The following is a 25,012-nucleotide window of genomic DNA, read 5'->3' as shown; positions in this document are numbered from 1 at the left end:
TCATTGACCAAGCAGACTTGCAAATTAGGAAGGGGACTAAGTCTAAGGCAAGAAGGTATAATATGAATTAGAGTATGGGAAATGTCATAAAGGAGCAAGAAACAAAATGCAGAGGGGATTGGAGTAAGTAGGGACAATTTCTCACTTGGAAGACAGGGCAGTCTCCAAGGAGGATTTGGAATGGGAAGCTTTGGACAGGCTTAAGTCATGATCAGGGGTGGGGACCAGGGATGGGAGGGGTAGAGGATTCCAGGCAAAGGAAACAGTACAAGCAAAGACATGGGGTGACAGTGGCATGTGGGGAGAGTGATATAGTGGGGGCAGGATTCTTGCTAAGCTGGTTGGTGGAGGGGAAAGTAGAGGATCAGGCCAGAGGATGGGGCTCCAGGAAAGTGAGCCGCCAGGGGCAGCTTGCATCCAACTTGCTGCTTACCACATTCCCGGTCCCTGGCATGGAGCCTGGGTTTTCTAGAGAAACAGAACCAACAAGAGACAACCGTAAATATGAGATTTTATAAAAGTGTCTCACGCAACTGTGGGGATGCATGTGTCCGAATTCCATAGGGCAGGCCACTAGTCAGCAACTCTGATGAAGTCATCAGTGAACTCTCCTAAAGAGGCTGGCCAAAGAAAAAAAAGTGAAAGTTCTTTCTTTTCCCTTCAAACTCTTCAACTGATTGGATTCTCTCATTGCGGAAGACACTCCCTTAGTTGATCTTAGATATAATCAGTCACAGATGCAATCAACTGACCGATGATTTAATAAACTAGCCTTCTGATTTATCAAACAGCTCTGAAATGTTCTTGCAGTAATGGTTGGGCCAGTGCTTGCCTGACCAGACAACTGGGCACCATCACCTGGCCAAGTTGACACACAAACCTACCCATCACAGAGCCTTTCACAGGAGATGCTCAAGGATGTTGATAAACTAATAAATGAATAAATAAAAAGAAGGCCCCATAGGCGGGCCATGTTGGCTTAGCAGGCTGAGTGCTCACCTGTCATGCTGGAGGCCTGGGTTCAATTTCTGGTGCCTGCCCATGCAAAGAAAAAGGAAGGCCCCACGAGCAATAAAGACAGACAAGGCCTTTCAGGTTTGCGTCAGTAGCTTTGTTTGTTTAATTTGCTCCCTGCACACTTGCTTAGTTGGTATATTCATCTCCTAGTTCTCTTCAGACTGGTGGTTGGTAACCTGAAAAAACAAAATAAAACATAATTAAAGAGAATTATAGAAAAGTATGCATTTATATCTTAACTGTTTTATTTTGTCTTAAAAAAATAAATGTGCTTATATTCACCAGCACTTTTTTTTTTTATATATAAAATATAAGGCAAAGATTTTTTTCTTTGAGTAAAGAGTCTTCTCATTGGATCTCTCCCAGGCTGGTTGCATAAACCACACCCATATTCAATACCTATGATTTCCAGTTTAGATTCTTTTAACATAGGCAGCAAACTTCAAGACATTTGTGAAGCAATCTGAATGCAGAACCATTTCAGTCTTTAATTATTTTGCCCTAATTTTTTGCTGCTATCTTGCCCACATACCTCATTAAACAGAAATTCTTTTTAGCAACTCCTTTATCAATTCTTTCCAAATTATTCTCCTTAGTTTTCATAGAAACGATCTTTTTCTCTTAAACTCATATTTCATCAGTATACGTAATAAAGACTAAAATTGTGCAATTACAATAACAAGGAAAGTTGTAATAAAGAGTCTAAGAACCAACACAACCTATTCTTGTAAGGACACAATTCAGGCCTTAGGAGCAGAAACACGTGGACTAACGAGAGCAGCCTCCTGTGCACACGTATTCCATGTGCCAAGGGCCTGGATCAGTGTGTCCTCCAGAGGGAAGAGAGAACATTGGCGAATCCCAAGAGCTGGAGAATCTCCAATTCAGAGAGCTTCTAGTGTTCCACAAGCACCTCTTGCCACAATGTACTGAAGACTCAGACAAACGCGGTGAATGTCACGCAAACTAGACATTAAGCTGGTCGGCCTTAGAGTTCATTTGAGGTGCCTTACTTTGAAAACGACAAAAGGGCGCTGCTGTAACACTTTATTTATCTTGGTGTCCTGTGTGTGTGTATGTGTGTGTAGTGTGTGTATGTGTGTGTGTGCACATGTGTGATGGGGGTGGGCCACAACCAGCATTAGAGTGAAGCTCCAGGGTGTATAATTGTTTTAGGATTAATCAGTCCAAAGTAAGGAGAGAGGCTCTTGGGAATTATGGAACAGTGCCTGGCACATTGCTAATGTGTATTAAATCGCTCCCAATAAAAATGGACATGGCTTTCTGCTACACTAGGCAGATTACTTACCTCTCTGGGAGTTGAATACTTGGAGGAGAAAAATGATGGAATCTAAGACACTGGTTGGTGCCCTGGCAAAATTCATTTTCCCTTGTCAACGTGAATAGTTCCCGCAGGGAGGAAGGAAAGACATGTTCTCCTGATTAACTCTGGTCAATGCCCCAAACCCTGACGATCTCATCCTGCACAGAGAAGGGAGCTTGACCTTGTGGGGAGGGGATATGGGTAGAGATCAGGAGCCAGCCACCCTATTCTTTCTTTTGGCTTAACCAGACACATAACCTAAAGAAAATCTTTTGATTCCTGAAAGTCTATTTTTTTTTTCTGTAAAATAAAGGTAAGCTGAAAGCATTTGTGAAAGTTGAAGTCCAAAAGCCATGTTCTGTTCATGACCATACAAGACCATAGGGCTTCTTTTTAAAATTAAGATATATTATATATTCTCACACTATATAATCGTCAAAAGTGTACAATCGAGTGGTTCACAGTATTATCATACAGTTGTATGTTCATCATCATAATAGATTATTGAACATTTTCACTACTCCATAAAAAAATAAAAATAAGAATAAAAAAAAATTTAAAAAGCACACCCAAAAATCCCATCCCTCCAGCCCACCCCCAATTGTTTGTTTTTTGTCTTTTTTTCTTATATATCCATTCATACATTGGATAAAGGGAGTGTTAGTCACAAGGTTTTCACAATCACACGGTCACACCTTAAAACTATAAACTATAGAGTTATACAATCATCTTCAAGAATCAAGGATATTGGATTACAAGTCAATAGTTTCAGATATTTCCCTCTAGCTTCTCGAATGCACCCAAAACTGAAAGGGATATCTATATACTGCATAAGAATAACTTCCATAATGAGTTCTTGACTCTATTTGAAATCTCTCAGCCACTGAAATTTCTTTTTGTTTCATTTCTCTCCCCTCTTTGGTCAAGAGATCTTTCTCAATCCCACAATGCCAAGTTCAGGCTCATCCCCTAGGAGTCATGTCCCATGTAGTGGGGAGGGCAGTGAATTCACCTGCAGAATTGGCTTTGAGAGAGAGACCACATCTGAGCAACAAAAGAGGTTCTCTTGTGATGACTCAGGCATAATTGTAAGTAGGCTTAGTTTCTCCTTTGAAGGAATAAGTTTCATAATGGCAGCCCCCTAGATCCAGGGCTAGGCCCATCAAATTGGCAGTCCCCAATGTTTGCAAAGAATATAAGGTGTTCCTCAGGTGGGGAAGTTTAATATTTTCATCTTTTTTCCAAGTCCCTCTATGGGGCTTTGCAAATACTTTTTAGTCTTTTGCTCATACTACTCTGGGATGTATCAGGGTATCCCTTCAACCCGTACAAACCAACAAGATCTCATTCCATATTCAAGGTTCCACATAGTTATGATGTTCAAATAAGCTGACCATACAAGTTAGATTAGATAGTATGCTACTGAAAATATCAATTTTGCACCAAAGAAATATCTTTTCCTTTGGTTTCACACAGAAGTTGAAGTTTTAATTTACAGTCAATATCATCCTTTACCTTTTAGTCTGATTTACCTTATTCCATGGGCTTCTTAAAAGAGAAATTACTCAGGTCATTCAGGGGCACAGGTCAAGCACCCATCTGTCTCATCCTCTCTACATTTGAAGGAACTGTGCATGATCCCACTGTCATCCCATGGACCCACCCACCAGGATTAATTAGTGCCTCTGCCCTTGAAAATGCTGCTATCCTTAAACATTATTCTTGGACATTAAGCTCATTTCCTGGAAGAATATAAATCAGTGGTACTGTTTTTTTTCTATCTTCTGACCACTCTGAGGATTTTTAAATATTGTTTCTACCTGACACTCCCACCCTTCTATGAAAACCTACCACCCCAGTCTTCCCAAAGCTTCCAAACACTGAGTGAATGTTTAGAGCCTTGCACCACCTAGTAAGTCTTGATTTTCTAAATTATACTAGCATAACAAATTGTGAAGTCAGGGAGCAGAGTAGGCAAAAAAGGGATGCAGGTCAGCTAGTCCATAGCTGCCTACAGGAATTCCATGCATTGCCATGCCTTAGGTGTCATCTTGTGCTGCCCCTTTATGGGGAAAGGAGTCAAACATGCTAACAAGTGAACCAGCTAATGGAAGTTTCCATCACAGGGTGCAAAATGCCATTACCATTAAACAAGCAAAAGCTTGGCAAATAAAGAAATGACTTTTTTCAAATAAATGGATGGTATCTAAATCTGATAAGGAACAGGTGAACCTATAGTTCTTTTTGGTTAGTAGTTGCTCAGGCCGAGAAAAGAGTTTAGAAAGTGTTATGGGCGTCAAACACAAAGAATGCTTTCTTTGGTCACCACTGAGACCTGGGGGAGGGAAGAGATGGGGTGGAGACTGGAGACAGCTAGGGAATGGAGCTCAGAGGACTGGCATGGCTGAGAGGACCTGAGGCAGCAGGAATCAGGTGGCATTGCCATCTGGCTTCAGTTTAGTGGGCTTTGGAAAGTAAGTTGGCATTTCGAAGGCAAGGCAAGAGGGTTCCCAGTGCCAGGGAACAGAATAAATGAGAATTTGTCTCTGAGCCATGGGTTCTGGAATTTCCCATAATTAACATTCCAGTTGACCATTCAAAAAGCCTGGGCCTATGGTAGGCCTGTAAATTAAAACAGGATAAAATATTTAGGGTTTAGTCAGGAAGGTAATGTCCGGGAAAACATCGCTTTTGTTATCTATGAGCTGGGACTCAGTTTTTACATCTGTAAAGTGGCAGTAGATTCAGAAATTTAAAATATGTTTGTACTGACAAGGAACCTGAAGATAATCTAGTCTCATTGCTTTATTTTATAGAAAAAGATTCTCAAGCCAGAGAGGGAAATCTTGTTCTTAGAGTAATATTAATATTGACTGTGTCAAATACCCTAAGTATTGAAATTCATTTAATCTTCCAAAAAGTTCTTTCGGAGGAGTTGTTACTATTATTCCAACTTTATAGATGAGAAAATTGGGACTTAAGGAGGTTGAGTCTCTTGCCCCATAGCTAGTAATGGATGCAATCGGGATTTGAGGTCTGCTGGATTCTGGAGCCTGAGGTTTTAGGGAAGAATGCATAGCAGTTCATATAGAAAAGTTTTCATTTATATATCTCAGTGGTCTGGGAGAACCATAAAGATGAAGCATAAGAGAGGTAAGGGTGTTTCTTTAAACAGTCCATGCTGCATTGTTTGTAAATAATAATAATGGCTTAGAAAGTGTCTTCTATGTGTCAGATACTGCATTGAGTTTTATAACTGGATTACATCAATCATTAAATCTGCACTTCAACCTTACAAAATAAATGATATTATCATTCCCATTTTATAGATCAGCAAACTGAGGCACAGAGATGAGTCTAGGTCTCACAATCAGTTAATGATGGAGTCAAGGTTTGAACCCACAGTCCTAACCTCTGTTCTGTGCATATATCTGACATGTCTGTTAATGACATATCTTTCCACATAACTACCCTATAATGACAATTTACATTTGTGATAATGGCTTTGATCCTTAAAGGCAGATTAAAATACATTTACTAGGTCTTCATCGGAAGATTCAATCTATTGTGTTCAAATGATTGGAGATGGGTAGTGCCTGCAGTCTCCAGATTTATGTCTCATTCCTGACTACACACAGTTAATGAGCCATTTGCGTAGGTTAAAGGGATTAAGCCAATTTTCAGTTCCTTGGATGAAAGGTTTGAAAATAGAAAAAAAAAAAAAAAAAAGACTTCCTCAGAATTGGAAGGGAACCCTTCCCTGTCATTAGTCTCAGCTTTCTCTCTTGAATTGGTTGTTTTGGAGGTCATGGTGCAAATGGATGAATATTAAGGATTTGAAATAGGTGTTGAAAGGTATAGAATGAAATTACTTAAATTAGAGGCTCTTATAAGTGATTTCATGTCTAAGACCTAAATTATTCATTTGAGAAATTAATCAGTTTGGGATGTTAAATTTACTGTAGGGTGTTTCTTCTTTTTTCTTCTTCCTCCTCTTCTCTTCTCCCCCCCCCCCCTTCTTCTTCATCATAATTTGAGGGAATTGGCTTTTATATTAAGAATGTAAAGCATGAATTTGCAAAGTTGCTGTCTGAACTTATTGCCTAATGGGCTGCTTAGGAAAGGGACTCTGATGAGTCTTGAATCCCAAGTAGCTTAAGGACAGAAGATACATATAGACAATTCCTTTGCCTATTATTTAATGCAGAGCCTTGCACAACTGGGCTCTGTATACTTGCCTGTAAATGATAGGTGGGAGTTGATTTGAAAACTAAAACCCCAACTGGAGAGTTGCCCCCATTCTTGGCTAGTCAACCTGAACTTCTCAGTCTCTGTTCCTGCCTGAGCCTGGCCCTGAGCTGGATGCCACTCCAGAAAGGTAAATGGTTGGATAGCAAAGCTGATCAAGTCATCTATGCTTTAGCTGGCTTCCATGTTCAACGCGCACTTTATCCAAGCCTAACTGAAGACAATGCCCTGCTTTCATATTTACTTTTTTTTTAAGAATTAAAATAATTTGAATAAAATCAAGTTTACATTTGTTCCCTTGTATGTAGTAGATTGTTTTTCTCTTGTTGCTCTCAAGATTTTCTGCTTCTCTTCAACATTTGACAGACTGATTAGTATGTGTCTTGGGGAAGGCCTATTTGGATTTATTCTATTTGGAGTTCATTGGGCCTCTTTGATTTGCATATTTATGTCTTCTATAAAGGTTGGGATGTTTTCCCCGTGATAGCATTCACTACTCTTCCTAGTACTTTATTCTTCTCTTCTCTTTCTAGGACACTGATGATTCTTATATGTGTGCACTTTGTTTTGCCCATCATTTCCCTAAGATCCAATTCAAATTTTTCCATCTTTTTGTCATTTGCTCTTTTATGTGTTTGAAATCAGTTGTCCTGTCCTCTAGTTTACTTTTTCTTTTTCTGCCTCTTCAAATCTTCTGTTGTGTGTTTCCAGTATATTTTTAATTTGGTCTACAGTATCTTTAATCTCTGTGATATCTGCTATTTTTCTATTTATTCTTTCAAATTCCTCTTTATGCTCTTCTAATGTCTTCTTGATCTTCTTTATGTCATTAGCCATCCCACTGATTTTATTTAATAAAGTTATATGAACATCTTTGATTAGTTGTTCCAAAGTCAGTGTCTTCTCTGGTGTTTTAATTTGGTCATTCAAATGGGCTATAACCATTGTCATATGGTTAGAGATCTTCTGTTGTCTTCACAGCATGTAATTATCTTGATAGGGTTACTTTGGAAGTTGATTTCCTTCAGTAGTCTAAAGCTTTGTATTTGTGGGACGGGTGTGGACCAAGTTGTGGAACGTGGAGAGGGACACAACAATGCAGTGACGGTTGGCGGTGCAGGTATAAGCACAGGTTGGGAACACTATGCGGTACCTTGTGAGCATGGGGTGTGGGTTGTGTGGCGGTGTGGTGCCGAGGCTATGGGGGCAGGGTACACCTCAGGCAGGCCTTGGAGTGCAGGAGCCAGGCACAGCATGGGGAACAGAGAGAGAGGGCATGGAGGGAGGTGGATGGGGGCGCTGAGTGGATGTGCTGGGGTTGGTACATGGGCAGGATGCAGGTGGGCACATGGAGCATGTGGGTCGTGGGTGTCAGGGTATGGGGTACAGGGCACAGAAGTCAGGGCACAGGTGTGTCTTTGTGCAGGGGGAGGGGTACAGGGGGCTGGGATGCAGATATGCAAGTGTGTAGGGGTTGGGCACAGGTTGAGGAGTTTGCAGGTCATGGGTCAGGGGCAGTGATGACTGGTGGGCGGGGTCCTGGCGCGGGTTTGCAGGTGCTAGGGTGGGGTGGGGTAGGGGTGCACATGTGTGCAGGGCAGGGGCTAAGTGGCACAGATGTTCATGAGAGCACTTGCCAGGTATGGGAGAAGGATACTTGTGCCAGGGGGTGGGGCAAAGGTGTGCATGTGTGCGGAGCAGGGAAGATGGGGTGCAGGTGTCAAGAAGTCAGTGCATGGATATGTGGGTGCCCGGCTGTGTGAGTGTGCAGAACTCAGGATTACACCTGTGGCTGGGGCAGGTGAGACCCCCATGTGCAGGTCAGCGCTTGCCCAGAGCTAAGGGGGGGAGGGGTGAGTGAGTGCATGCATGTGGACGGGTCTGGGGGGCCTGATGCTTATGTGCATGCACAGAGCTCAGGGGGCAGGATAAGTTTGTGCTGCAGTGTGGGCTGGGTGTGGGTTCAGACCGTGTATGAAGGTGAGTGTCTGCAACCCAGATGTGCAGGTGCAGGGGGCAGGGAAGGGGAGATAGGGGTCAAGGGGCTGGACACGGATGTATGCATGGGTCTCAGGAAGGGTGGGACGAGACTGTGCCTTGCATGGGAGAAGTGGGTCGGGCTGGGACAGGCATGTGTGCATGCATAGGGCAGGAGCGTGGGGTGGGGATTTGTGAGGAGGAAAGGGGTCCGAGCAAGGGGTGGGGTGGGTGGGTGATGGGGCTCAAGTGCTTAGGGTGTGGGGGAGTCGCCAGTTGCGGGGCATGGGCAACATGCAGGAGGGTAGCATGTTCAAGGAACACGGCTTGGCTTATTTCTTGACCCATCTCCTGTCCCTGCACTCCTGAGGGCTCTATGCCTCCATTTTAAGAGGGCCGCCCTTAGGTGGTTTGCACTAGCTGAATGGTCTCTGCTTCTCTGCTTCTCAATTCTTCAGCTTTTTCAACCAGGACCTATGTATATGGTGTAGAAGACCCTCTCTGGTCACTCATACTCTGGAATCACTCATTCGGTCATTTATCTGTCCCTTCTCTAACTGTTCCTTGGAGTAAGAGTGAACTTGGCCTATCTTATTCCACCATCTTCCCAGAACTCCTGATATTTCCTTTTTCTGAGCTGAGTCCTTGCATTAAAATTGTGGCAAGCTATGATTTATTGAATGTCTTCTGTGACTGAATCGATGTTTGGAATTTTGTTAATAATTATTTGTAACAGTTAGTTGTCATTGCTGTGCACTTATTGCGTGCCAGGCACCACGCTTAATGTGTCACATACATTGATTCAGGCGATCCTTATAGCATGGGTGCTACCTTTAAACCATTTTACAGATGTAGAGACTGAGAATCAGTGAGGTTAATTAACTTGCTCAAGGTTACCCAGCTAGTAAGTGGCAGAGTTTGGAGTTAAGCAGCTAACACCTGACCCCATACTCTTAACTCCTGATAAATGTTGCCTCTCCTTTAAATCTATGATCTTCCGCATTCTTCACAACCATCCTGCAAGGTTAGTATATTATGTACATCCCTAGTAAGATCCATATTTTGATCTCAGGCCTGTCTGTCTCCAAAACCCATGCTCTTTCTGCTCTTCAAATTGCCTTTGGGAAAGACAGTCTCTGATTGTCACCATCATCTGCCCAAATTGTTTCTTTCTCAGGCACTGAGGGAAAGGCAGAATTTTTATACCACATAAGATGCCTGAGAAAGTCCAGTGGATCAATCCAATGTTTTAGCAATGTCTTGAATCCTAGGATTCTTCCTTCAGATCTTATTGGGTATCACAATATATACAAGAGAGACAGATTTCTGTGGTTGAATTAAGGGAGGGATAAGTGTCCTTATTTTGCCTCCAGCTCAACCTTCCACTAGCCATCATCTCTGTGATACTCAAACCTTAAGGAGTATCAGAAAGCGCAGCTGGAAAATCACCAATGGCATCCTAAGTCAAGGACATGTGTTAACTGTCCCCAAGTGGATAGCTATTTATCTTATATCTGCATTTATCGAGCATAAGATTACTTTTCTAAGAGAGCAATAGTTTTAAAAAGCAAAACTTCTAGCCAAAGACACATTTTAAAGCCTATCTTCTTATAATTTCCATTAAAAGGAATTTATTAGTAAAATCAAATAATTAAACATTCATCTAATGCCTACCAGTTTCAGGAATATAAAGTTCAATAAGACATGGTAACTTACATTTTATTACAAAATAATAATCTTCAGTTTTGTGAATGATTTAAGCCCAGACAGTTAGGACTGCTCCAGAACTGCAGTGTAACCATCATAATACCTTGGACTTCCCCTCCCACAGGAATTCCAACAACCAGCCAGAGACACATCACAAAGGTAGGTGTGCTATGATTTTAACTAAGCAACTAGAATCAACCACAGCTCACTTTCTTCCTACAGAAAACTCAGAGGACATCTCAAAGTCATGGATCTCAGCTGCTGTTTTTCTTCGTATGAAATAAACATAGATCATGGATAACATGGAAAAATATAGTGTATCATGAAGCCAAACCTAAAGTTTATTGGCTATATCTATTTTCTTTACTGTTTGATTATCAGATTAATTTTTTAATTTTGACCTTCATATCTAATGGTAGGAAATCTGACTTCTCTGGAGTAAAGGAGGTAGGGAAGATGCTATTGGGGATGTAATCGTGACCCTCACAAAAGACATATTCAAGTCTTCATCTGTGTTTTTGTCAGCGTGAACCCATTTGTAATCAGGACCTTTGAAGATTATTGGTTAAGATGTGGCAAAATTGCATTAAAGTGGGACCTTAATCCGTATGACCATGAGGCTTATAAAGAGGAAATTCGGATGCATTCAATTAAAAGAAGAAGCCATAAATCAGAAAAAGCCATGGAGGAAAGTGAGATTACCTTAAGGTGGAGGACTGCTGTGCAGCTGGGAGCTGTAAATACCCCAGAAAAACGTGTTCTTAAGCTTAATTCATTCCTGTGGGCATGAACTCATTGTCGTAGGGCCTTTTGGTGAGGTTATTTCTGTTAAGGTATGGCCTACCTCAATCAGGATGGGTCACAATCCTTTATAAGCAGAATGAAATTCTGAGAGAGAGAAAGTCACAGAGGAAGCAGCCAGAAGCTGAAATCGATGGAAACTGGAAGGGAAGGGAGAGGCTAGAAAAGGCTGCCCTGTGACAAGCTAAGGACCAAGAACCACTGGCAGGAGCCCCAGAATGCCACAGTGTTCTGGGGGAAAGCATTGCCTTGATGATCCCTTGATTTGAACTTTCTCTTAGCCTCAAAACCCTGAGCTAATAAATTCCCATTGTTTAAGCTGCCCCATTGCATGGTATTTGCTTGAGCAGCCTAGGAAACCAAAATAATTGCCATTACCAGAATTCTCCCAACTCTGGGAGAAAGCATGGCCTTGCCAACATCTTGAATTGGACTTCTAGTCTCCCAAACTGTGAGACAATAAATGCTTGTTTTTCAAGCCAGCGCACTTTGCGATATCTGTCACAGTACCTTGGCAAACTATGACAGATGCCATATATGGTTTTTAGGTTTATGAGCACATGAGACTGTGGCAAATAGTGCTATGTGCCTATCAAGTCCCATTCCTTTGTCTTTTAGGTGTGTACTTGGACTACATTTCCAAGACGTCTTTGCAGTTAGGTGGCATCAAGTCACTGAGTTCTGGCCTATACAAGTTGGCAGAAGTGCTGTGCCCATAAATTTGCCCCACACAAACATCCTCCATGATCTCTCTTCCTATATTTTCTGGCTGAATGGAGAGGAGTCAGAGGATTTAGAGGAGAGTGGAGCCAGAGGATGGAAGGAGTGTGTGTCCCTGAATGATTATGTAGAGCAGAGCTTCCTCTACCACCCACATTTATACCGTGACAAAACTTTATTGTGCTAAGCCATCGAGATTTTGGAAATGCTTGTTACAGAAGTTGTTCTACCTTGACTGGTACAGAAGTACAGTGAATAGAGCAAAGTACTGGAATCAGACAAACCTGGATTCTAATACAAACTTTGCCATTTATCAGCTGTGTGACCTTATGCAAATTACTTAACCTCTCAGAGCTTCAACTTCATCTGTAAAAAGGGAATATAATAACACTTACCTTATAGGGTTGAGGAAGAACTCTATGAAAACATATGTATATAGTGCCTGTTACATAGCAGGTGTAGGAAGATTACAAATTTACGCACACAATCTAATTGTGCAAAGAAAATGTAATTTCTTTATTTCTCTATAACTGAATGAATTTTCTTCAGGATCCTCCAGCCCTGGGGTAGCAGGGAAACAAACCTGAACTTTAAATGAGCCAATTAACAATATGTCAGTCTCTTTTTGTTTTAAAATAGTTCCTTTCAGGTAAATGCTTAGGATTTCAGAGTTCTCTTTTTTCTCCCTGTCAAGAGGTAGATGGGGAAGTTTATTCTGTCCCCATGGCAGTGGGGATTGGCCCCAAAGGTTTTCATGTAGACCCTTTGGCTCTTCTCTGGTTGTCCACTGACCTTGATGGATTGCACCGTTTCCCTCTATTGTAACTGGTCACCCAGCTGGCAGGTATTGCTAGAAACTCGAGACCTCTCCTCTCTCAGCTTGACAAGGGCCTGGCGATTCTCTCTTTCAACTCCACTGGTGCCGTGTAGCCCACTGAGGTTAGGCTGGGACTCCCACTTGCTTCTTAGCTTGGGTTGTCTGTGCTCTAGCTCTTGGCCGCAGGGTCATTTGGCTACGATGGTGACTTATTGAACAAGTCAGTTATTTTCCAGTTCCTTCTACAGAGCATCCAAAAACATCTGAATATTTTCCATACCAGAAGGGAGACTCCAACTCAGCCCTCTCTCTGCCTAATGATTTTGCTCATATATGGGGTTACCTCATCATGCAGGGCAGGGGAAGGCTGAGATGGATGGTACCCTTCAAGGCAGCTTCTGCCCAGAGACTCCAACATGAACTAGGGCAAGGGCCTCTTTGCTTTTGGTATATGTGGTGATCTCCTATGAGCCCCATTTCTTGATGTCCATGCCCTTATATAATCCCTTCCCCTTGTGTGGGTTGTACCTGTGATTTGCTTCTAGTGAGCAGAATATGGCAAAGGGATATGATGTCACTGCTGTGATTACATTATGTTACGCATGTTTCCATCCTGCTAGCAGACTCACTCTAGAGATTTTACTTGCTGGTTTCATGAAGTGGCCATGTTGGGAAAGCCCATATGGCAAGGAACTATGGATGGCCTCCAGGATCTGAGGGAGGCTGACAGCCACTAATCAGTAAGAAGCCAGAGCCCTCAGTTGTATAACCACAAGCAAATGAATTCAGCCAACAGCCTAAGTGAGCCTGAGAAGCAGATTCACTTCCAGTCAAGCCTCCAGATGAGAACACAGCCCATCTGACATCTTGATTGCAGCCTTGTGAGACCCTCAGCAGAGGACCCAGCTAAACCATGCCAAACTCCTGACTCACAGACACTGTGAGCCAATAAGTGTGTGCACATTTAAGCTGTTAAGCTTATGGTAATTTGTTATGCAGCAATGACTAGCCCTCAAGAACTATGGCTAAAGAGGGAAATTTCAAGGCATGCATGCCCCCCTCCCCTACTACCCCCCGCCACTCCCCAACCATGTTGTCTTATACTTCCCACAATCTGCTGGGGACTAGAAGGGCACACTTTTGTTTTCTTCTTCCAGTCTGGTGGATGGGTCCCCTCCTCCCTGCATGCACATATGCAAACACACACATACACACACATACGACTTCTTCCTGTCTGAAGTGGCGTCCACTCTCTTCACTTCCTTTGGGCTCTTTATGTGGAATGGATGCTATCAAACATAATTTAGAGGAAGAGGTTGAAAATTCACAGGTGATTAATATTTTCAAAATATTATCCTTATATACATAGATTATTACATCTGGTTTCCTTCCCTTTAGATTCAGTTGGTATGAACTTTATTGTTTTCTCTGATCAGGAAGTCATATAAACCATGTTTAACTTGAACTTTCTCTTAAGTTTTGACCTATCTCAACTTTTCCTGGCCTGAGGAAGGCCATCAAAGCTGGGTGGCCCACTTGTTCAGACATAAATATGACTTGAAGTCTGGTTTCCCTTGAGAAGCCAACTACTGGAAAGATGATCAGGATAAGTAACTATCCAGCTAGAGTTCATGCAATACAATCATAGGTTATTAGAGGGAGAAGGAGAGTGATAAAGTACAAACACACAATTTGTAGATTAGGAAACTGAAGCCCAATGATATGAAATGACTCACAAAAAAAGTCACCCTGTTCCAAAGCTGGAACTAGAATCTGAGCATCCTGGCTAGCAATCTATGTTATAGTTATCTCAAGGTAACATGCATAAACTACAAATAAATGTAGAGCAGAAAGTTCTTTATGAAGGAAGTTGTTTCAGTTTGCTAAAGCTGCCAGAATGCTATATATCAGAAATGGATCGACTTTTCAAAACAGGATTTATTAAGTTACAAATTTACAGTTCTAAGGCTGTGAGAATGTCCAAATTAAGGCATCCAGAGAAAGATACCTTGACTCTGAAGAAAAGCCAGTGGCATCTAGGGTTTCTCTGTCACATGGGAAGGTCCATGGCGAAATCTGCTGTCCTCCTCTCCTGGCTTCTGGTTGCAGATGGCTCTCTTAGCTTCTGTTTTCAGTGGTTTTCTCTTTAAGCATCTGTGAGTCCTCTCTTAGCTTCTCCGGGGCAGACTCAGGGTTTCATCTCTTAGCTTAGCATCTCCAAATGTCTGTGTCTTGGTTTCACGTCTCTGCTCTCTGTGTCGGCACTGAGTTCTCTCTCTGTTCTCTGCCTTTTATTCTTTCATAGAGGACTCTACCTGCCTAGAATTGGGTGGGTCATCTCCGTGGAGACAATCTAATCAAAAGGTCCCACCCACAATAAGTCTTGTCCCCACATGATTGGATTAGAAGATTGTGGCTTACTGAGGTACATAACAGTTTCAAACCAGCACACAAGTTTTGCCAGAGTAGATTAATTTTTTAGATCCATTTCCTTGAGACCTTTTCCTTTTGCAAGAATCTGTTTTTACCTTTTATGTTGATAAAAGAAAATCTCCCTGGGAGAGGTCAGAGAATAGCTACTTTCCTCTAACCTGCTAGATGTTAATAGCAGCTGTAAGACTATGTCCCATCAATCCCCAGGGCATGAGGTTTGGGGGCATTTATAAACTTTGGGTCCCAGTTGGGGTTGCCATTGCCCTAGGCAACCTGCCAACCTTGGTCAGAGACAGAATTTTTAATCATTCTTTTATGTATAGTCTCTTCTTCCTTTCCCTCTCTCTGTCTCTCCCCTACCCCCTCTCTTTTCTCTTAAGAAGGGGACCTAGTCTCTTTTTTATTGTTGAATTTCAGACAAAGCCCTGGAAATATGAATGCAGCCTTTGTGAAAATGAGTGAGAATCTTTTTTTTTTTTTTAAAAAAAAAAAAACCCTTTTATCGCTTTTATTCATTTTACAAAGATTCTTTTCACTCCTGGAATTAAAAAATGGTTTGGGTCATAGAGAATGACCTTTTATTAAGCATGTTGTTATTTTATTCCTAATTCTCATAAGAGAGCTTCCTGCACATGAGTAGCTTGAGACCTTGTTAATGTTGCTTCACTTTATTTTTTCCCAGTCCTGACAACAGTCAAGTTTAGGATGTCAAGCATCGTACCAGATTTTAGTTCTGTGGGAAACGGCATAGTGTAGGAGAAAAGAACTGGTTATGGAGTCAGACAGACCTGAGTTCAGAGGTCTGTGAGCTTTGGTGAATTATTCAACTTCTCTGAAATCCTCATATGTAAAATGGGGAGAATAGGAACGCTCAGCTCACAGGGATGTTGTCGGCATTAAATGAGATAGGAGCACAGCACACCTAGCACAGTATGTGATACTTAGTGCTATCACATCACAACGCATAGGACACTTTATGAAGATGACTATGTGTATTTGATGGTCCATGTTCCCAGTTGGACTGTCAACTCCACTAGAGCAGGCACCACATCTGTCTTGTTCACCACAGTGATTCCAACACCCAGTTCAGTGCCTACTGCATAGTATGTGCTCAGAATATATTTTTGTGAATGAATGCTCAAAAACTGGTAACTGAGTCCTTTGGCAACACCTTGTTCCATGTGCACATTTAGGCTCATACAGAGAATCAACTACTTCCAGGTTTCCTAGCTTGGACATATTTAGTTCAAGTTTAGGAATCAGAAAGACATTCTTTCATATTCTGGCATTGATTGGAGCCTATGGAGAAGTCTAACGGCCTGAAGTTAAAAAAAAAAAAAGCAATATCTGAATAAGAGCTATTAAGGGCAAGTGTTAAAATAATCTGGTTACAAAAACAATGTTTCTTGTGACTGAGTTCTCAAAATTCAAAACCCAATGTGAACCCCTCATGAGTTCAATAATTTCCAAGGAAACTGAGGCTTTTAATGTTCCTGTTCCATTATAGATAATTTCCTTCTCATAGGAGGCCTCTAACAGCAGTGGAGATGGAAATAAAAATAGTCTGAGGAGAGAGAGTGGGAGAAATAAAAGAGGAACATAATATGGAGGCAAGATAGATCCCTAGGAGATTGAGAGTTTTGTAAACAAGCTTTCTCTATGCAGTGATTGAATTTGTTTTTGAGTCTCTAGGGCCCAATGCTGAGCTTGGACATGTGAGCTGCTCAGCACTTATTTACTGGGTGAAAAATATGTGTCCATGGGGTAAAGTAACAGAGAAGGAGTCATCTGAGATGCAAAAAACCAGAGCAGAGGAGGCCACAATGGGTCAAAGAGCAGGGGGAAACAATGCTTAGAATGAGTGAAGGGAAAGAAGGTAAAAAGCTTCTGGAGTGAGAAGCTCTTCTACCTTTGCTTTTACTCTTTTGGTTTTTATATTTAAGACAATCAGTGGGGGAGAAATATCACAAGCAGAGTTTTATAGAAGGGGTTGAAGGCAGAGATGGAGGATAAGAATGAATTTCTAGTTCCTCTTTTCTCTCTGAGAATGTTAGACCTGAGGTCTAATTCCCCACGGCCCCTTCCTATTTGTACGCATTCTTATTTGTATCTCCTACTAGACCATAAGCGTCTTGAGGAGAGACAATCTTTTACTCTTTGTATCCAGCACTCGACTTAGCTGGCTCATTTGATGCTTAATGAGTTGAATTGGCAAGAACTGTCAGTGGATGGTTAAGTGTTACTGTGCCCTTGACTACCCAGTTATTTAATCAAATGGTAATCTAGGAGTTGCTGTGAAGGTAGTTTATAGATATAGTTAGCATTGACCATAAGTTGACGTTAAGTAAAGGAGGTTACCCTCCACGCTGTTCGTGGGCCTCAGCCAGTCAACTGAAGTCCTTCAGGGTCCAATCTTCCCAGACAAGAAGAAGTCTGGGCTTCCCAGACAAGAAGAAGTTCTGCTCAAGATGGCAGCATGAAAGTCTGCCTGAGTTGTTTCCAGCCTGCTGATCTGCCCTACACATTTCAGATTAGCTAGCCCCCACTAACACACGAGCCAGTTCCTTAAATTAAATCTTGCTTATGTGTGTGTGTGTGTGTGTATTGTATTGTATTGCATCATATAATATTATAATTTATATTAAAATATAAGTATATTTATATTAAATTTTGGATATATACAATAAGGAATAGAAAACTGAAAATTAAGAGGAAAAGTTTCTGTGTTTCCACACGTGATATTTCTGCAGATTTTTATGAGAATTAAAATTAAATTAATATACTACAACTATGTAAACTCTCTTCTTATGGTACTTAGAGGGAAAGCACACCTCTGAATGAGATAAAAGATGCTAGGAAACATGCACCAGTGTTTTATTATAAGCTATCAGTTCTTGTCTCAGATTAAGTCACTCCATGGACATAAAGTGATCTTATTTCTTCCAGTTATAATGTTCTCTCTAATACAGACTGTTTGTTTAACATTAGAAATAGGTAAACTCATGCCAAGGGATATAGCTGTAACAGTTGTTTTGAGCTATGGTTCCCAAAACCTACAATTTATCCATTTAAAGTGGATGAATTCATTGGGTTTTAGTATATTCACAGATAGGTGCAACCATCACCACAGTCATCTTAGAACATTTTCATCACCTCAGAAAGAAACTCCCTAACCTTTAGCTGTCCCCTCTCAACCCCAGTCTGCTTATCCCCATCTCTGCATCCCTGCCATACCACCACCATCCTGTCCATCCATCCAATCCTAAGCAACCTTCAATCTACTTTCTATCTCTATAGATTTACCTATTCTGGACATTTCAAATATATGGAATCATGCAAAATCTGGTCTTTTGTGTCTGGCTCCTTTCACTTAGTGTAATATTTTTAAGGCTCAGCCATGTTGTGCCATGTATTAATGCTTAAATTCTCTTTATGGCCAAATATTCTATTATATGGATATAATATATTTTATTTATCCATTCATCCAATGATGGATATTTTGGTTATTTCCATTTTTTCACTTCGACAATGGTGTTGCTAGGAACATTTTGTTTACAAATTTTTTATTGAACATCTGTTTTAAATCTTTGAAAAATAAAGTCCTAGGAATATATCTAGGACTGAATTGCAGGGTTATATGGCAATTCTTTTTGAGGAAGCCCCGAACTGTTTTCCACAGCAGCTTTACCACTTTACATACCCATAGCAATGTACAAGCATTCCAATTTCTCCCAGCATTTGTTTTTTCCTTAAAAAAATAATAGCCATCTTAATTGGTATGAAGTGATATGTCATTTTAATTCTGATATGCATTTCTCTAATGACTAATGCTACTTGGCATCTTTTCATGTGCTTCCTGGCCATTCACACATTTACTTTGGAAAATGTCTAAGTTATTTGGCCACTTTAAAATTAAGTTATTTGTCTTTTTATTGTTGAGTTGTAAAAGTTCTTCATATATTATGGGACCTAGACCCTTATCAGATATTTTAACTTGCAAATATTTTTTCTCATTCGGGTGGAGTGTCTTTTCACTTTCTTGATATCATCCTTTGATGCATAAAAGCTTTAATTTTGAGCAAGTCCAATTTATCTATTTTTTCTTTTGTTGCTTGTGCTTTTGGCATCATATCTAAGAAACCTTTGTCAAATATTAAGCCATAAAGATCTATCTGCAGTTTTAGAGATTGCATTTTGGTCTTTGATTCATTTTGAGTTATTTTTTTTAAATAATTTCTTTTAATTAATTTTTGTAAATGGTGTGAGGTAAGAGTCCAATTTTAATCTTTTGCATATGGCAATCCAGTTGTCCTAGCACCATTTGTTAAAAAAACTATTCTTTCCCCCCTGACGGGTTTTAGCACCCTTTAAAAGTCAGCTAACTATAGACACAGGGACCAATTTCTGGACTCTCAATTCTATTCCCTTGATGTTTACATCTTGTCCTAATGCCAGTGCTACACTGTATAGATTACTGTTGCTTTAATACTTGTTTTGAAATTGGGAAGTGTTAGTCTTTCTTCTCTACAATTCTTTCTCAAGATTGTTTTGCCTATTCTGTATCCCTTGCAATTCCGTATGGACTCTGGAATCAGTTTGTCAATTTCTGCGAAGAATCCAGCTGGGATCCTGATAGGAATAGCATTGGATTGGTAGACCAGTTTGGGTAGTACTGCTATCTTAACAATTGGCATATTTAAAAAATGGAATGCGCAGGAGGTGAGCTGTGGATGGAAAGAAATGGAGAGAGGAAGAAAATAAGGCCTCGTGGAAGACGGAAAAGGAGGAGAATAAATGACTGCGCAGTGGACAATAATAGGGCCAATTCTGTAAATTTTTAGATGTTGATGCTATTATCTTTATTATTTTGACTGGATGATTGGTCAACCTGTACTTCATTCTGGTGGTGGGAAAATATGGTTTAAGATGAGAAAATTTGCAAGTTGGCATTTGAATGATGGGAAAAGTTTAATTACATGATTCTACATGAAACCAAGTTCTTAGACTAATGGATTGGATAGTCCCAGAAAATGCACAAACATTTAAGATTTTGCATGCAATTTTGGAGCCCCCACAGACCTCTGCAGCCCATCCACTAACCATGTGGCAAGACCCCTTCTGATAGATAAATTCTCAGTGTTCCTTATATCTCATCCTAGGGTTGAGTCTTCAGTTGCTATTTACTCCAGAGCTGATGAGACATAAATGCTCCCCATCCATGTGTAGAGGTTATCTGATGTCTTTGCTCTGTATTTTTGGTGCAACAGTTGGCCTACCAGAAATGAGAACTGCTATTAATAGTAATTGTTTGGCAGAGGCAATCTAAACATTTTTCTCCAAATGCTCTATGTGTAATATGAGTGAAGGAAGCAACCAAACACTAGTGGTTACATGACTATCAAGAGACAGGTGGGGTTAGTGGTAAGGAGAGGGAAAGAAGGGAACATACAATAGTAGGAGATGTCTCATGGCCAGCATGTGTACGTGTTGCTATGTGATGTACAACTGTTTTCAAGCTGTGGCATGCTTCAGACAGTGGCAAATAGATCTAGCAATAGGCCAGTGTTTTAGTTGCTAGGCTGCTTAAAGCAGATACCGTGAAATGGGTTGGCTTTTAACAGTGGGAATTTATTGGCATACAAGCTTAGGTTTTAAAGCCACAAACATGTCCAAATCAAGCTATCATCAAGATGAATGCTTTCTTCCTGAGGACTGGCTGTCAACGATCCTGGACTCCTTTGCCACATGGCAAGGCATATGGTGACATCTGCCTATCTCTCTTCTCTTCCTGGTTTTGTTGATTTCAGCTTCCACTTCTGTGGGCATTTCACTCTCTCTCTCTCTCTCTCTCTCTCTCTCTCTCTGTTTTTATCCTATTTATAAGACTCCAGTAAGAAGATTAAGACCCACCCTGAGACAAACATTAACTGAAGTAACCTCATCAGAGGGTACTACTTAAATAGGCTTACACCCACAGAAACAGATTAGCTTTAAGAACATGACTTTCTGGGGGACACAATTTCAAACCATCACATTGGAATGACAAATGGGATTAATCTTCCATGTCAATTCTAACTGATGTTGGAAATCTATTATATTATTCATATTGCATTATTATACTGGTGTCTTCCAATGAGTCACTCCATTGTGTATCCACTTCTACTTGAATCCAGGCTGCTTCTCTGACTTGCTTTAAGCAAAAGAATGTGGCAGAAGTAGGGTTGCACCAGTACTGGGCCTGCATCTTCAGAAGGCCTAGCAGCTACTAGCAGAGCCCTGAGCTGCCATCTTAGAAGTCTGTCTGCTCCACTAGAGAGAGCATGTGGAGAGGCCATGAGGAGAGGGAGAAACACTAAAACTACAAGAAGAGAACCAAAGAACCAAGCCAACAGTGAGAACTGAGACTGCAGCTATATATGGCCTCAGGCAAATAATTCCAGTCAGTCTCTAGCCTTTTGTGTCATCCCAATGAGTGTATCAGACATATAATTGCAGAAGCCTTTAATGGCTGTTCCAGTTACATCAAAAGAGATGTAGAAATGAACCATCCCTGCTGTGCCTGGTCTAAATTTGTGCCCCACAGAATTGTGAGAAACAAAAAATGTTTGTTATTTTAAGCTACTAAATTTTGGGGTATTTTTTACAGGACAATAGATAACTAAAGTGATAATTTTTACCTAGAAGTGAGTAGTTCCTGTAACAAAATCTTAAACCTATCACACTGGTTTTGGGGTTAATGAAAGCTTGAAAGACTGAAAAAATTGTATTAAGGCTGGAGAAGTAGTGACCTGTACTAAATAGCAGCAGTAAATGGCAATGCTGTCATCTGCAATAACATGGAATATAGAAAATATAGCTAGCAAATTGTGGATTTTCCTGAAGAGATCAAAAGGCAAAATGTTGAAAAGGTCAGCTGATTGCTTTTAGCTGTTCCCATTAAGGTACAGATAGAGATGAACTAAAGAAGGAAATCTTCAGTTTTCAAGCAGAATCAAGAAGAAACATCCCAGTCCAGGACTGGTTAGGTTGGAAAATAAAACTTTATCTCATCCCCAATTTCCAGCATTCAAAAGATTCTCAAAGAAAATTAAAACCTGGAGGCAAAGGTCAATTCCAGGGTATGCCAGTAAAACATGACTTCAGAGTCAAGGGAAGTTCAAGGTCGTGGCTGTAAGATCCTCTAGTAAAAACCACAGAAAGATTTAAGGGCATAGCTTGTAGAGCCTGAGCTAGTCAGTAGGGTTTTAAGAATATGAAGGTCCTGTTTTTCATATTCCCATGTTTAGACAAAAAATTCCTAAGAGACTTAATGGTATTGTCCTACAACATCCTGAACCTCAAACCAAAATAGAGGACTTATTTCAGAAAGATTTATGGGTGTGGATTTGTTTAAAGGAGTGAATTATGATTTGAAATACAGGAAGCCTACAATTAAAAAAAAATTATATCAGCTTGGCAGAAAAGTGAAATAGTTCAAAATGAAAAGAAGCCTCTGGGGCACTACCCCTAATGGTCAGGAAGCAGGTTGAGAATGCTACTCAGCTGCAATCATAAAACATTTATAATGGAAAAGAAAAAAATGACTCAGAGGTTGGGCAAGAGCTCAAAGGACAGAGGCAAGATCCATGGAGAACTACTTCAGAGAGTAGGACTGAGCTTTTCCAGGAACAGTCCCTAACTTTGGAGTTGGAGGATTTCAGAATTGCTATGGACCAATGACTGTTATTTGCCACCTTACGGCATCTCTCATTTATGAATGGAAATGTTTATTGCAGCTATCCTGTTCCTTTCTCATCATTATATCTTAGGTATGTAGGGAGTAGAAAAGCTATCTTTCTAGTTCACATGTTATTGCACTTGAGAAATGATACTTGAGTAGCTATACTTAATAACCAGGCTGTCAGTGCACCATCCACACTGATGTAGATGGTGTATCTGATGTAGATAATGAGATTGTAGACTTTAAATCTAGGATTTGGCTTTTGGTGGTCTGGGGGGAGAGGGAATATATATTTTGCATATGAGAAGAATTTTAATTTCTGTGTCCAGAGAGTAGACCATGTAAAGACTCAAAAGTTTTCTGCCAAAAATTCATCTCTTCCCAGTATGCACAGCTTATCTTTACATGAAGAAGTAGAAATTATTTTTCCTTTTCTTGAATCTAGGTGGACTTATTGACTGGCTTTGACCAGTAGAATGTGGTGGAACTGATGTTCTGGGACTGGCAGCCTCCACTTTCTCTCTTGGAATTGGACTGCATTGCTCTGACAAGCCCAGGTGATACAGAGAGGCCAGGTGGAGAAGAACTGAGGCTCTCCAGCTGATGGCACCATCTGAGGTCCCAGTCAAAAGCTGGCACCAACTGTCAGCCATGTAAATGAGTCATCTTGGACATTCTAGCCTACCTAAGCTCCAGAAAATTGCAACTGACATTACATGGAGCAGAAGAACCATCTAATTGTGCACAGTCAATCCACGGAATTGTTTGAGATAATAAAATAGTTGTTGTTTTAAGCCACTAAATTTTGGGGTGATTTGTAGGCAACAATGGATAAGTCAAATAGATTGGTCTTGACTTCTTGGAGCACTATGCTGAGAAGGGTTTAACACCATGTTCTAGTTTGCTAGCTGCTGGAATGCAATATACCAGAAATGGAATGGCTTTTAAAAACGGGAATTTAATGAGTTGCTGGTTTACAGTTCTAAGGCTGAGAAAATGTCCCAATTAAAATGAGTCTATAGAAATGTCCAATCTAAGGCATCCAGGGTAAGATATCTTGGTTCAAGAAGGCTGATTAAGTTCAGGGTTTCTCTTTCTCAAGTGAGAAGGCACATGGCAAACACAGTCAGGGTTCCTCTCTCATCTGGAAAGGCATATGGCAAGCACAGCATCACCTGCCAGCTTCTTCCCCTGGCTTCCTGTTTCATAAAGCTCCCAGGAGGTATTTTCTTTGTTCATCTCCAAAGGTCGCTCTTTGGAGTGGACTTTCCGTCTCATGGCTACGTCGTTCTGCTCTCTCTGAATCTCTCATTCTCCAAAATGTTTCCTCTTTTATAGGACTCCAGTAAACCAATCAAGACCCACCCAAATGGGTGGAGACATGTTGTCACCTAATCCAGTTTGACATTCTTAAACTGGATTAAATCACATCATCTTGACTAAATCACATAATTCAGAGAGATTATCTGATTACAGTTTCAAACATACAGTATTGAATAGGGACTACTCCACCTTTATGAAATGGGATTTTGATCAAAGCATGACTTTTCTAGGGGGCATACTTCCTTTCAAACCAGCACACACCATATCCAGACTCAGAGGGAACTGTGCTGGACTGATTGCCAATCTTTCATGAGGGCAGGAAGGGAGAATGAAGGCCTATGTAAAATTGGACTGGGGTTCCAAAATTATACTTTATACTATCTCAGTAGAGCTCAGGAGGAGCCATTGGGAGCTTTCTATGAGACAGCTATAAATTAGAATAAAATCAATTTAAAACGTTGGTTGCTTATTAGCCCCACTTTTCTATTTTCTGAGGCTTGGATTTGTTAATTTCTAAAGAACTTAACCTGGGAGAACAGACAGAAATTCAGTGAATGGATCTCAGGGATAACCACTAGGATTCACATTACTCTGTTTTCTTCCTTTCTTCTTTCTCTTTGAACTTAGGGCTAGGAATAGCTATGGAGGGCCCCTGGAACAGCTAGCACGCCTGCAGGTTGGTCTGGGTTTTCCTGAGAATGTCTAAGGCCAAGCCCTGTATAATTTGGAGGTTCAAATATATTTGTAAAAACCCCACTCACTCATTCATCTTAATTATTAATTTCAAAAATGCTATGTACAGTTTTCTCTCTGCCAAACCTCTTTCTAGGTACTGGAGAGAGGGAAATGAACATAGCATAGGCTCTAAGCAAGGTATGTCCCATGATATCAAGGAGCTTATGGTGTGATGTTGAAAATAGAGAAA

General features: G+C 40.7%; 2 long non-coding RNA genes across 2 annotated transcripts in view; one reads left to right on the top strand and one right to left on the bottom strand.

The window, feature by feature from the left end:
• Positions 1 to 520: 520 nt before the first annotated feature.
• Positions 521 to 2,429, bottom strand: LOC143649475 (uncharacterized). Its single transcript, XR_013159028.1, has 3 exons — positions 2,327 to 2,429; positions 1,000 to 1,193; positions 521 to 620 (listed from the first exon to the last, which is right to left on the bottom strand). It is a non-coding gene; the product is annotated as an uncharacterized LOC143649475 (long non-coding RNA).
• A 7,936-nt stretch (positions 2,430 to 10,365) lies between these two features.
• Positions 10,366 to 25,012, top strand: part of LOC143649476 (uncharacterized) — a 34,872-nt gene continuing 20,225 nt past the window's right edge. The window contains exon 1 of the long non-coding RNA XR_013159029.1: positions 10,366 to 10,432. This is a non-coding gene — a long non-coding RNA (uncharacterized LOC143649476). The remainder of the gene's footprint in view (positions 10,433 to 25,012) is intronic.

This window comes from Tamandua tetradactyla, chromosome 11 (genome assembly GCF_023851605.1).
Source record: "Tamandua tetradactyla isolate mTamTet1 chromosome 11, mTamTet1.pri, whole genome shotgun sequence".
Classification (NCBI taxonomy): domain Eukaryota; kingdom Metazoa; phylum Chordata; class Mammalia; order Pilosa; family Myrmecophagidae; genus Tamandua; species Tamandua tetradactyla.
This window is presented reverse-complemented; position numbering and strand designations above follow the sequence as displayed.